Raw genomic sequence first — 13,554 nt, 5'->3', positions numbered from 1 at the left:
CAAGCCAGTAAAGAACATCCCTCCATGGCTTCTGCATCAGCTCCTGCTTTCTGACCTGCTTGAGTTCCAGTCCTGCATCCTTTGGTGATCAATAGCAGTTTGGAAATGTAAGCCAAATAAACCCTTTCCTCCCCAACTTGCTTCTTGGTCATGATGTTGTACAGGAATAGAAACCCTGACTAAGACAGTGGCAAATGACTCTACTGGCTGGGTCATCTTCCTGGCCTACTCTGAGCTCCTTCATAAGACGTTTACTAAGCTATAATGGCTGACAAAAGAAGAAAAAGCCAGCCAAAATAAATGTTGTAAAAGCACTGAGAAAAGGACATTATGCTTGAAGGTAAGGTAAAAGTCTTAGGATACCAAGGTGGTGGCCGTGTATTTAAGGAACTACTTGAAGGGACCATCATACAAATGGGTAGCCGCTCAGGATTTTATGAAGTCTTACAGCTTTAACAGAAGAGGTAGCCAGTTTATTTAGGAAGTGGGGGGGTGTCGTGGCTGGGATAGCTAATGAACTCAGAGGGCTTATTCTCCTCTGAAGTTTAGGACTTTACCTACAGTAAGTAGATTGCTGGCGCAGTGGGTAGTTTTGTGTATCTGAGGACTCCTACTTGAGTGGTATAATTGCAGTCTTGTACTTATGTTGGAATTATTTTAGTTAAATATTGTGAAAACAGATGGAATGTAAGTATGAAATTCAAGTATTATCTATGGAAAAAGTTTTTATGATTTGGAACTGTGAGGCAGACTCTTTGAAAGACTGCCTACAGGTTGGAAGGGGATAAAGACAACTAGGAGTTATTTGTAGAAGGATTTAGTGAATGTTTTTATGCATATCCTGTTTCTTGTCCCACTGTAAGCATAAGTAAACTGAATTGATAGTTAATCTCAGTGATATATTTGGTATAGCTTATATGAAATATGAGCTTATATGAGATAACAGTCAGTATGATTATCTTGCTAAAGAAAAGGCCTTTATTCCATATCTAAGAAGTGGCAGACGAATACACATTTATATATTCTAAGTTGAAGCAGAATATAAGATCTCTACAAGTGACATTTAATAACTTCCTGATTTGACTGCTTTTTTCCCATTAAATGATCAACTACTACTGGTACCAATAGATGGGCTAAGACGGGTTTTGTTTTGTCAAGACTTCAGCAGGTGTGAAAAAAGTACGAACTGCCTCCTGTTTGAGGAAATGACCAGGTTGTAGTTGTACTGACTTAGTGTTACCGTTCCAGAAACATTGACTTGCATTTCATTGCTAGTATTTTCAAATATAATTCTGTTCATACATTGTTTTCTAGTGTTTCTTTCTTTCTGGTTTTTTTTTTTTTTTTTTTTTTTTCCATACTTACAACAGTGAAGTAAAGTTTCTTTTGGGGGTGATGATGGTGATAAAGAAGGGCAGTAAGTACCCGGTAGCTGGAGGCTCTGTGCTGTGGCAAGTCATTGAGTCTGTAGAGACATGGAGACATAGAGCAGGCCTGCCTCTTCCCCAGCACAGACCTCACACGAAGGTTAGAAGGTGATTGGCAGAGGGGATTTGAAAGCTCTGAGAACAGCAGTTTGCTTACAGGAGTCTTAGAACTTATTTTTTTTTCCAGCTTTATTGAGTTTGCTTGTCTTCATTTCTCTTTTGTCAGTTCTTAGAAGATGTAAATATTAAATTAGACCAGTGGTTCTCAACCTTCGTCATGCTGAGGCCCTTTAACACAGCTCTTCATGTTGTGGTGACCCCGACTTTTAAAACTACTTTGTTGATACTTCACAACTGTAATTTTGCTAGTTATGAAATGTAATATAAATATCTGATATGCTTGGTGAGCTTAGGGCTTGCGACCCACAGGCTGAGAACCACTGAATTAGACTAATGAACGAATAGACGAAACCAAGTAGCATAAGGCCAGACTGGACACGTATAAAAAAGTTGAATGCCTGAGTCATGCTATACTAGGAATGCATAGTATTTTTGTTTATTACTTATAGGAATTGAAGCAAATTATTACTCTTTTCTTTCTCTCCTCTCCTTTCTTTCTATTCTTTTTTTTTTTTTTTTCCTTTTCTTTTTTGATACAGGGCCTCTCTGTGTAGCCCTGGTTGTCCTGGGTCCTGAACCTCACAATGTAGACCAGACTGGGCTCAAACTCACAGAGGTGTGCTTGCCTCTCCCTCCTAAATGCTGGGATTAAAAGTGCACTGCCATGCCAGGCGTGGTGGCACACACCTTTGATCCCAGCACTTGGGAGGCAGAGACAGGCGGATTTCTGAGTTCGAGGCCAGCCTGGTCTACAAAGTGAGATCCAGGACAGCCAGGGCTATATGGAGAAACCCTGTCTCAAAAAACAAAACAAAACAAAACAAAAAAAAAAGTGCACTGCTATTAGTTTTGAAACTAATCCTTAGTTTGAAGAGAGACTTGGGGTAGTTTTTTTCATCTGGATTCGGGCATCTAAATAAGTTTAAACATTACAGAAAATAATTTGACAGTATAGTTCAAAAACCTAAGGAATGTTTAAATGTTCTAAGCTGGTAATGCCAGTTTTGGTATATATTTCAAGACATGAAGGGAATAAGGATTATAACAGTATTAAAAAAATCAGTGATGCTATTGTTGGCAAAGAGAAATTTAAATTGAATTTCTGGTACTAGAATTTAAATCTGGTGCCTCTGAGGTACCAGATTTGTCTTGGCACAAAGGTAAATGTAATACTGATGGAAGAGCTCCCAGGAAAGAGATGGTACTAAATTATTGCCTATCATTTGCTTCCTAAGCTTCAAAAGGAACAAATGACCCAAAGGTTCCATTGTGGAATAGAGAAGATGGATCCTAGGCAGAAGGACAGAGAGTTGGGGACTAGCCTGGTCAACATAGCTCCAAGTTAGCCTAGGTTAGCAAGGGAGACCCTAACCTCAAATAAACAAATAAGCAAACAAATAAATAAAAAGCTGGGCATTCAGGAAATAGAGGAACAGGAGTCCAAGGTCCTCTTAGTTATCTATATAGCAGGTGGGAGCCCAGTCTGAACTACATGTCTTTTCCCCTCCAGTGCTGTGGGTTGGACACCACCTTAGGCATGTTGGCAAGCATTCTGCTTTATCTCCAGCCCTTGTATTTTAAGTCTTCCTATGCAGCCAACCTCCTGAGTACTGGTGTCTGCTGCTCAGTGAACAGCCATTTTAATAGAGGGAACCAGTATTGCATACTACCAGAGATGCCCGACAGCAGGGCTTGGTACTTGCTTACTTTATCCCGACAGCATTGCTCTCCAGCAAGTATTTCATCAGTTTTGAAGTCTGTCATATAAACCATTGAGTGAGTGTGCTATATGTTGACAACCTTCTCTGTACCAAAGCTACTTTTTTCTTACAATATTCCCTCTTCAGAAACTACCGGTAAGCAGATGTCACCTGCATTTGCAGTAAGGTGGTCATTCTGACCACTTGGCAAGGTGGCTTGTTTTGTCTGGAGTTTAGCTCAGTCGGTTGGCAGCAACATCTTAGTGACGTGTGCTTAGTACACTTAAGTATAGCTCATTATTGAAAACATTAAGTTTAAGAGATAAGAGAGCAACCTTGCTGTGTTCTAGAGAGTTAAGTCAGGGATGGCGTTGTGTCCCATTTAAGCATTATATTTACCTTTTTACAGATTAATTGGAGTGATGCAGCTTCAGTAAAGAGAGTTTAATGGAGTGTCGAGCCCTGAGCTAATTCTACACCCAAAGCAGGGGAAGCTCTTTTTTTGTCTCTGTGACTTGGTAGCTTTCAATTTGTCAGCAGGCTACAGTTTTAATGATTTCTTTTCCTCTTTGTTGTACTTCATTCTGAAATTCTGTAAATACGAGTCGGAAAAGGAGCCTAGAGCCAACAGCCACATCCACAGGACCTCCCATCGTCCACTGGGGCAGGAGGATGCGAGTAAACTTTGTTTCTGAGCTTTCCTCTTCCTGTACAGCCTTCAATCACTTCAGCTCCGGAAGTGCAGTAAGACATCTCATCTAGAGTTATTCTTCAAATGTTTAGTTGGTATTCTTGGCCTTTTCTTTATAAATTTGAGATTAACTGTGAGATTTCATACAAAGTCTTAATGAGATTTTTTAAAAAAATTATTGCATACGTAATTTAGTGGAGAGAGAAGGGACATCTTTCTGACACTGCCTTTCATATGTAGATGTGGTATTTAGTAGTTTTAAACCTTTTATGGTAACTCTTCAGTGAGCTTCATGCAGGTCTGAAAGCTTTTGCTAAGACGATTATCAGGCGCTTTATAATTTTTCCTGTTATGAATTGTTGGTCAGTGATTTTCCCATCTCTCTCTCTCTCCTTCTCCTTCCTTCCCTGTTCTTGCTTCCCTTTTCCTGTTCTCATCCTTTTTTTTCCAGTTCTCTCCCTCCCTCCCTTCCCTTTTTTTTTGTTCTAACATTGAAAATGTACTTAGTCTTGGCTGAACGTTCTGTTTAAAGTATTATGTAGGTGAGAGTGTGTGAGGGTCAGAGTGAGAGTTGCTGGGACTGAGTTCCTGCTTTGTTTCTCAGGATTACAGAGATAATTAAGTGAAATTTTCTGAATCTAATTCTCCAACATAGGGAGGATAATACTACTTTTGGGGGAAAAAATTACCTCAGAGAATCAAATGACACACATGTGAGGTGATTTTTACCTAATTAAAACTTCTTGTGCAGGGGCTGGATGCATGTGTGTGACTGACTAACGGGATTCTTGCCTAGTATACCCTAAGACCTGCTTTCTCTTAGCACAAAGACAGTTGTAAAAAGTACAGTCAGCATTATAAACCAAGGACACAGTGGTTTGTAACAGCATATATTCAGACACACTCCAGTTAGAATAAAAATCTTGTGAGTTGGACTGGAGAGATGGTTTAGCAGTTAAGAGCATTTTGACTGTTCTTCCAGAGGTCCTGAGTTCAATTCCCAGCAACCACATGGTGGCTCACAACCATCTGTAATGGGGATCTAATGCCCTCTTCTGGTGTGTCTGAAAACAGCTACAGTGTACTTATGCATAAAATAATTCTTTTTAAAAAATCTTGTGAGTTTGTACTTTAATGATAGAACATGTGCTTAGTGTGTGTGTATAAGGGCCAGCAGCACACAAAAATTTAAATAAAAAATCAAGTTAGTATGGTGAAGTTAATGTGAGTATAATTATGACAGCCCCTGTTTGGGAGATACTGTGGGAAAATGATAAGATTTTTTTTCTATTAGTGAATGTATTTCCTTCCTTGATAATGAAACCTAGCTTTATTGCTTTTAAATGGCTGTTTGGAATATTAATTTTACACTGATCTGAAAGTTGAGTTTGTCCTACCTTACTCTCCTAAGTTCAACCACACCACCTGACTCATGTATACTGAACTTTTTATTTTTTAATTACATTTACATCCTTTACATGTATGGCTATATGTACACATCACAATACAGGTGTGGCTAGAGGACAACTTTCTGGATCAGTTCTTTGCTTTCTCTATGTAGGCCATGGGATTGAACTCAGGTCATCAGGCTTGGTGGGCAAGCATCCTTACTCACTGAGCCATCTCTCTGTCTGGCCCTGATGCTAAGTTCTAATGCAAAACTTTGGTCACATGTGTTTCAAGGGTGATATTGGAGACAATGTTAATAGTGTTACATAGATAGGTGTTTCTGTGGCTCTTAAGTAACCCTCAGTGATAATAACTCAGGGAGTTACATTAAGTGACACTGTTGTGTGACTATTTCTTCTGGGTAAGACATGATCTTTGATTGCTCTCTTGAATCAGAGCAGCTATGGTCACATGCTTGGGACCCTCACCAAATGTGGCCTATTAACATAACTTTATGGTTAATTGCTGGAGATTGTGGCACGTGACAGTAGAATTGTAAGTTCAAGGCTAACCTGGTTTGCATAGCCATACCCAGTTGCAAAAGTGATTTTAAAAAATTCCCTTATGGAAGGAGGGAGGGAGAGGCTCATGAACCTTTACACCCCTGCAGCCTTTTCCACTTAGGTTAAGAAAACAGTTGACTTTTGTAGGACTTTTGGTAGTACAGCTGCCCCCAAGTTGCCTTTCTTTCTGTCTTCCTGTGAGTAACCCCAGTAAGCTCATTGGCTCACCAGCCTGGACTTGGTGGGGTCTTTTCTGGCTTTGTCCACACCTAGTCTGTCTGAGTGCATAGTCTTCTTAGGAAAAGTCACATATCACTCAGTAAAACCAGTTCTTTTGGGAAAACTAATCTGGTGTTCCAGGGAGGCATTAACTTGGATTTTAACCTAGAGCCAGATCACAGTCACTTTCCCTGTGGCTGCGATAGTCTGGCAAAGCAAATGAAAGGGTGATTTATTTGGCTTACAGTTTAGGATACAGCCTGTTATGAAATGGTCAGTAGGGGGAAGAGCTTGAGGCAGTCACTCAACTGTGTCTACAGTCAGGAAGCAGAGAGTGATGGATGCTGGTGTTCAGCCTGCTTTCTCCTGCTTCTGTGGTCTAGGATCTCAGCCTCGGTGGATGGTGCTTTCCCCCTCAGTTAACCTAATGAGGACCACAGGCATGCTCAGAGGCCCGCCTCCCAGGTGATTCTAGATCTGTCAGGTTGATAGTTGAGATGAACATGGAAGCAGTGAGGTCTTCCAGCAATTTGAGTAAAGTAGTAATAACTCCAGGATAACCACTAACATGGTGAAATGCCTTCTGGTTACAGATGAGTCCCCAGCCATCTTGGTTTAGTTGATGGGCATAAACAGATCATGTTTTCTTTTATATCCAGGGGCCAGGATTTGTATCTTCAGATGATGTTCAGTCTTTTACATGGATGTGAGATTATTTAGTGTCCCTCAACTGTAGCTGTTTCATGCTTTAGTCCATGTATCTTACACTATTGTGTCTTGTACATCTATTTCAGTAAAAAATAGAAAACTTTTTCAGTGGACTTTTCTACAGTCGATTACTAATCATTTTACTTAGCAGGGCTTGAATCTGTCTCAAACACATCTTGTTTTCCCTAAGCAAGTGACTAGGGGAGAGTTAGAAATCCTTACTTGGTTAGCTCCCTGAATTTGAAAGATTTATTTTACCGTTTTCTCCCCTTTAGTTTTTTGAGGCAGGATTTCTGTGTGTAGCCCTTGATGTTTTTGAATTTGTTTTGTAGACCAGACTGACCTTGAACTCAGAAATACATCTATCTCTACCTGCCGGGTGTTGGGATTAAGGATTAAAGGTGTGTGCTGCCACTGCCTGGCAAGATTTATTTTAAAAACACTTTATGTATGTATGTATGTATGTATGTATGTATTTATAGTCAAGATCTTGCTATGTAATTCTGGTTGGTATGGAATGTACTACATAGACTAAACTGGCTTCAAACTTGTGGTGATCCTCTTGCCTCAGCCTCTCAAGTGCTGGGACTATAGATGCACACCACCACCCCTGGCTGAAATTCTTCTTTTAGACAGTTAAGACAGGTGCTGGATATTTGTAGGCCTACCCTCACATCTTATAGAAATCAGGCAGGCTTTCCTGTCAAGTAGACCTTGGTTTTGATCTCAGCTGGACTATTTGTTAGTTGAGTAACTTTGGAAAAAGTTACATAGGTCCCAAACTTAACTTTTATTTATTATCCTCAGTATCTTTTATAAAATATCAGCTTCAAGAGATTTTCAGTATATGTGTGTGCATATATGTATATATATATATATATATATATATATATATATATATATATATATATATATATATATATATATATATATATATTACTAAATCACAGCTTGTTGAAGTTTTTATTTAAGATAAAATAAATAATCCACCCTTAGGGTTAGAAATGACTGCAGATCAGGAAAGTGACTCAGGATGATTGGTCACAGACATTGTTGATAGAAGTACTTGGGCGGGTTGGTTTTGGTGTTGGCGTAATCTTTTTCTTTTTTTTTTTTTGGTTTTTTGAGACAGGATTTCTCTGTATAGCCCTGGCTGTCCTGGAACTCACTTTGTAGACCAGGCTGGCCTCGAACTCAGAAATCTGGTGTTGGCATAATCTTATTCTTGTCAGGCTATTCTGGAACTTGCTTTTCCCCAGGACAGCTTTGGGTCAGCTTCAGATTTTGCTGATCCTATGATCTTGCTTCAGCCTTCAGAGTGCTGGGGTCATAGGTGTATGCCACAGAAGTAGTTTCATAGGAAATATTAGCAGTACTTGAAAGTCACCGCTACATAAAATTAAAACCAGGAACTCATAGTGAATCTGTTACAGGCTCTCCTTTAAAAGTACAGCATGGTCTTTTTCAGTGATCCAAGTGCAAGGCCCCAGGTTTACTTCTCTGCTTCACTTACCTGGTCTGGTCTTCTAGCAGTAACCACCATTCCGTTGTTTTATACAATGAATTTACCTCATGTGAATTGAGTGCAACCAGAAATTTGATTTGGTAACCTATACTCCCCTCCGTCCTTCTATGAGTGACTGACTGCGCTGTGACTTTAGAGCCACCACACAGTGTACCTACTTTGTATTTTGAAGTTTTACTCTTGAGTATCAGTTGTTGGCTTAGATGGATGCATAACATTTTGAATCCATGCACCAGTCAGGGGAAGAGATGGGAGAGATTGGTATTTCACTTGTAGTTTTCCAGTAAAAATTAAGAGAAGGATTAACAGTCCAAAGAACTAAGAAGAGAATTCAAGTAAGTATGTTCAGCACAGTCCTGTTTCTGTCCTCCCCATGGCTAGCCACTGTGTGCCTCAGGTGTAAGAGGGTTGTCTGTTCCTGCTGCAAACTGTGAACATTGATTAGCAGCTAGTTTCACTTTGAAACTTACACAGCAAACACGGAAGAGTGAATTGTTGTCTTAACTCATGGGAGTCTTGAGATTGATGTCAAAACACAGAGCAGCTGTCTAAGCAGTGGGGAGAGTATTTCTAACATCCCTGTTAGATCATCTCTGGCCCTCTCCTCTACTACTCTTCTCAGACATTGTGTAGGACAGCTTTGCCGGTCTTTGCTAAGCTGCAGTAGCTCTTCATCCCTCACCTGCTTTAAGTCATTGTGATGAGAACCTTTTTTTCTAAAAAGTTTTTTTTTTTTTTGAAAGAGAATTACAGATTGAGACACTAAAGAGGGTACGGTTAGCCCATACATGTATTCATGTTCCTCAACTTTTGTTTGTTTTTGTTTGTTTGTTTGTTTTTTCCGAGACAGGGTTTCTCTGGGTAGCCACTGTCTATCCTGGAACTCACTCTGTAGACCAGGCTGGCCTCGAACTCAGAAATCCGCCTGCCTCTGCCTCCCAAGTGCTGGGATTAAAGGCGTGCACCACCACTGCCCAGTGTTCCTCAACTTTTAACATGTTATATTAGTATGGTACATGTATCATATTACTGAGTCAACCTTAACATTATTAACTAAGTTCATAGTTTATTTGGATTTCCTAGGATTTTTTTTTTTTCTTCTCTTTTTGGTGTGGTGGTTGTTGGGTTAAGCCATTGCTCTATTTCTACCCAGGATACTGTCTTAATTAGGGTTTTATTACGGTGAACAGACAGTGACCAAGGTAATTGAACAGAATGACCAAGGCAATTCTTATAAAGGAAAACATTTAGGGGGCTAGCTTACAGTTCCAGAGGTTTAGTCCATTATCATGGACTGGGTCAGGGTGAAGCATGGCATTGTCCAGGCAGGCAGGCATGGTGCTGAAGGAAGAGCTGAGAGTTCTGCGTCTCGATCTGAAGGCAGCAGCAGGAGACTCTGTGCTACACTAGGCATAGCTCGAACATATATTAGACCTCAGACCCACCTCTGTGATAACACACTTCCTCCAACAAGGCCATACCTACCAATAGTGCCACTCTCTATGGACTAAGCATTCATATCTATGAATCTATGGGGACTATCCTTGTTCAAACCACCACTTGAAATTTAGTTATTGCGTCTCCTTAGGTTCATCTTGGCTGTGAGAGACTTTGTTTTTTAACCGTCTTGACATTTCTCAGGAGTCCTGGTTAGGTACATTTTAGGATGCCCCCAAACTGGAGTTTGTGTAGGTTTTCCTCATTATTAGATTGCAGTTGCCTGTATGACAGAGGCTGTAGTGTGGCTCAGGGGTAGGGGTATTACAGAGAGTTCAAGGTACTTAGTAAGTTCTAGGCCAGCTTCAGTTGCTTTACTATCTACCCCCCATATGCAAATACACATAGGCACATGTGTGAACACCTGTATACACAGAACCTGTGTACACACAGAAGTACAGAAACCATTCTGGATTTGCTAGTTTCTTGTTGCTAAAACAAGAGAAAGGAGAGAAACCATTTAAGACATGGGAGGAGGTTTGACTCACAGTCTTAGTAGTTTCAGGCCTTGATTGGCTTGCTCTGTTTCTGTGGGCCTGTGGTGAGAACAATGCCATGGTGCCGTGAGGGTATGGCAGAGCAAACTGCTCAACTCCTGCTAGCTGGGGAGAGGTAGGTAGGTAGATACTGACAGACTGAAAAGCACAAGGAGAGAGACAGCGGGAGGCTAGAGAGACAGCCTTCAGTGGTGAACCCGAGTTTCCCCAGTCAGACTGCTGACCTGTAATCCTTAGGCCATAACATCTCCAACTAGAATGCAGTATTTCTTTGCTATTTCAAGTCATAATGTTAATTTTCAGAAGTTAGGTTAACCTTCTTAATTTTTAAACTCATTTTGGTCCTGGAGATTGAACCTAGGACCTTGTGATACTACACTGTGTGCTGTCAGCTGCCTCCCAGCTGTGTGCTCTGTAATTTCATTTTGCACTTTTAACTTTTGAGACAGCATCTCAGTAAGGTGCCCAGATTGGTTTTAAACTCATTCTGCAGCCCATGAAGTCCTTAAGTGTATGATTATCCTGCCGTACTACTGAGCAGCAGGGGTCATCTTAGACCTGTGCACTGAGGTCCAGCTAGGGACATGGCTTCTGCTGTTGATGGGTTAGACACATGCATAGGTCATGCATCCAGCATTATAACACCACACACAGTAGATTCTGCACCTTAAATACACCCTTTGGATTGTGGGTTCTCTTTAGAGTCATCTGTGCATTTTGGTAAGCCTTTCACATTTTCCGGGGGGTGATATGAATGCAATGGCACAAAGCTTAAATTTGTATATGGCTTCTTTGACATAATAGAAAATTATAGAAGAATACATTTAAGATTCATTTATGATTCATGAGTTAATTGTTAATTCTTTTAAAATTGTTGAATGGTCTTCCTTTGTGTGGATGAATCACAGTTTGTTTTTCTATTCTCCTATTAGTATTTATGAATAAATTTGCTCTAAATGTTCATGGGCAGTTATTTGTAATTTTTATTTAAGTTTATTATCATGTGTAAGCATGTGTACAGGTACACATGTGCCATGTTGTACACATGTAAGTCAGAGGTCAGTCTCTGATTAGGTTTGTTCCCTCCTTCTACCATCTGAGTTTTGGGGATTCAACTCAGGTTGCCAGGTTTAGTGACCGTCATCTGCACTCATTGAACTGTACATTTTCAGATCACTTAGTACATCTCTAAGTTGTAACATTCAGGTGTTCGTTATGGGCAGCTCTCACTATGTAAGCCTAGCTGGCTGGAATTCGAGATGCAGAGCATATTGGGAGTGCCCAACCCTAGTTTTTGTCTTTATCAATACTCTACACACTCATTTTCATTGTCCTTCCTCTCTTTTTGCCTTTTCTACAGTGGAGCATATTTGTTTCTTACTTTTTTATTGTGTGTGTATGCGAGTGTGTGCATCTGTAGCATGCAGAGGTCAGAAGACAGCTTGTGGGAGGTGATTGTTTCCTTCTGCCGTGTGCACCCAGAGGGTCATTCACAGGAACTTTTATCCACTGAGCCATCTCAGTGGCCTCAGCACCTCTATACGTTTACTGGTTATTTGGATTTTCAAGAGAAAATTACGTACTTCCTTTGGACTCTAAATTATGTTCTTCTTTCTGGACACTGGGTTTAGAAAGAAGGCATGGTTTTCATTAATAAAGTCAGTAAGAAACTGTTGGGGGAAAGCCAAGTTATGGCTAGGAAGCTGAAGTATGTTCTGTGAGGAAGTTGAGATTGTTGACATGCTTGGTTTGTTATAGGAAGGGGAGCAATAGAGATTTTGATTAAAAAGAGATGCTACATGATTAGTAAGTGGCTAAAATTGTTTCTAGTGACCTCAGATGAAAAATGCTAAGATATGAAATCTACTAGTTTCAAGTTCTACATTGACATATGCTGTGGAATTGCTTCAGTAATGTAGACCTATGAAGACATAGACAGAAGGGGGAGCTTCATGACTTTTAGGATAGATGAGCTTTGTGGGAAAGTGCTAATCAAGCCTTGAGGGGGAGCCCCAAGGCCAGGCGAGGAAGTTTAATGGTACTAGCAATTAGCAGCAGTCCTCTGGTTTGACTGGTTTCTTGTAGATTGAGGAGAACTTCTTTAATAGCTCTTAACTTGTTAAGTGCATAGAAATTCTAACCTTAGTGCTACATCTGTGCTTTAATATTTAAGGGTATTAAGAATCATTAATCTTAAAAAAAAGAATCATTAGTCTTGTTTTGAAAAGCTACAAAATATAAATATGTATACATAAATAAAGACTATATATAACGTACATTTATAAAGTATATTTGCCTAGGTGTGGGTTTCTTGTAACCTGATTTTTAGGTCATTAACTGTTGTTCTGAGGTTCTTTATAAATTGAAAAACCCTTGAGCTATAATTTATGTAGGTAAGGTGTTTCTGGGATTGATCTAAGAGATCTATCATCATATGTTTTATAATAGACAGGGTAGCTTTCATTTTGTACTAGTATGTTGGCCCTAGAAATTATCTGCATTCACACTTGATGGTGGCATTGATGCCTCAGAACAGGAAAGTAGAGACTAGTAATGCGTAGTATGCTTTTTTAGAGAAGTGTTTGACACAGATTACTGTTTTAACAAAGTCAAATTGCTTCTAGAGATTAGAATGGATATGTGTGTCTCCTACCCCCTTCATTCCACTGCAAGTGGCAAGGGTGAGTTAACAGTGTGCCAGACATCAGAGTGCCTGGGGCATGCTAAGAGACCTGGGAAGATTTACAGTAATCAAACACAAACAGACAGACTAGCATGAAGAAATTTCAGTCCTCCCAGCCCAGCTTACAGACTTAATTAGGCTTATTGGGGCAGAAAATATTTTTCTTCCCTCCCCATTTTTTATCTGTTTCTCCTCCACTCCCATCTCCTTCATGCTCAGGTTCTCTGACTCTCTTTGTGGGGATCATATTGCTAACAAAGGGAGTCCTGTTCTTGTTGCTTGCTTTTTAATTCTAACTTGGTTTCTTTGGCTTATTAGGAAACAGAACAGAAATGACAACAAAGTAAGACATTGGAAGACTCCATTTGTGTACTGTTTTCAGGAAATTCCCCATTTAAAAATCTGCATTGAGGAATTTTTTGTGGTTCTATACTTAGATCTTGTACACATCTTTGTGATTTTATAGACGCTCTTGGCCTGCTGGCTTAAAAACTGTCAGCTGAGCTAACTTGCTCTGTCTGCCATCTATATGCAT

General features: G+C 40.0%; 1 protein-coding gene across 2 annotated transcripts in view; it reads left to right on the top strand.

Annotated features, from left to right (window-relative positions):
• The window catches only part of Arhgef12 (Rho guanine nucleotide exchange factor 12), a 134,021-nt gene that overhangs the window by 21,983 nt on the left and 98,484 nt on the right, over positions 1 to 13,554 (top strand). The window lies entirely within an intron of this gene.

This window comes from Mus pahari, chromosome 10 (genome assembly GCF_900095145.1).
Source record: "Mus pahari chromosome 10, PAHARI_EIJ_v1.1, whole genome shotgun sequence".
Lineage (NCBI taxonomy): Eukaryota > Metazoa > Chordata > Mammalia > Rodentia > Muridae > Mus > Mus pahari.
The sequence above is the reverse complement of the archived record's forward strand: the minus strand, read 5'-3'. Positions and strand labels throughout refer to the sequence as shown.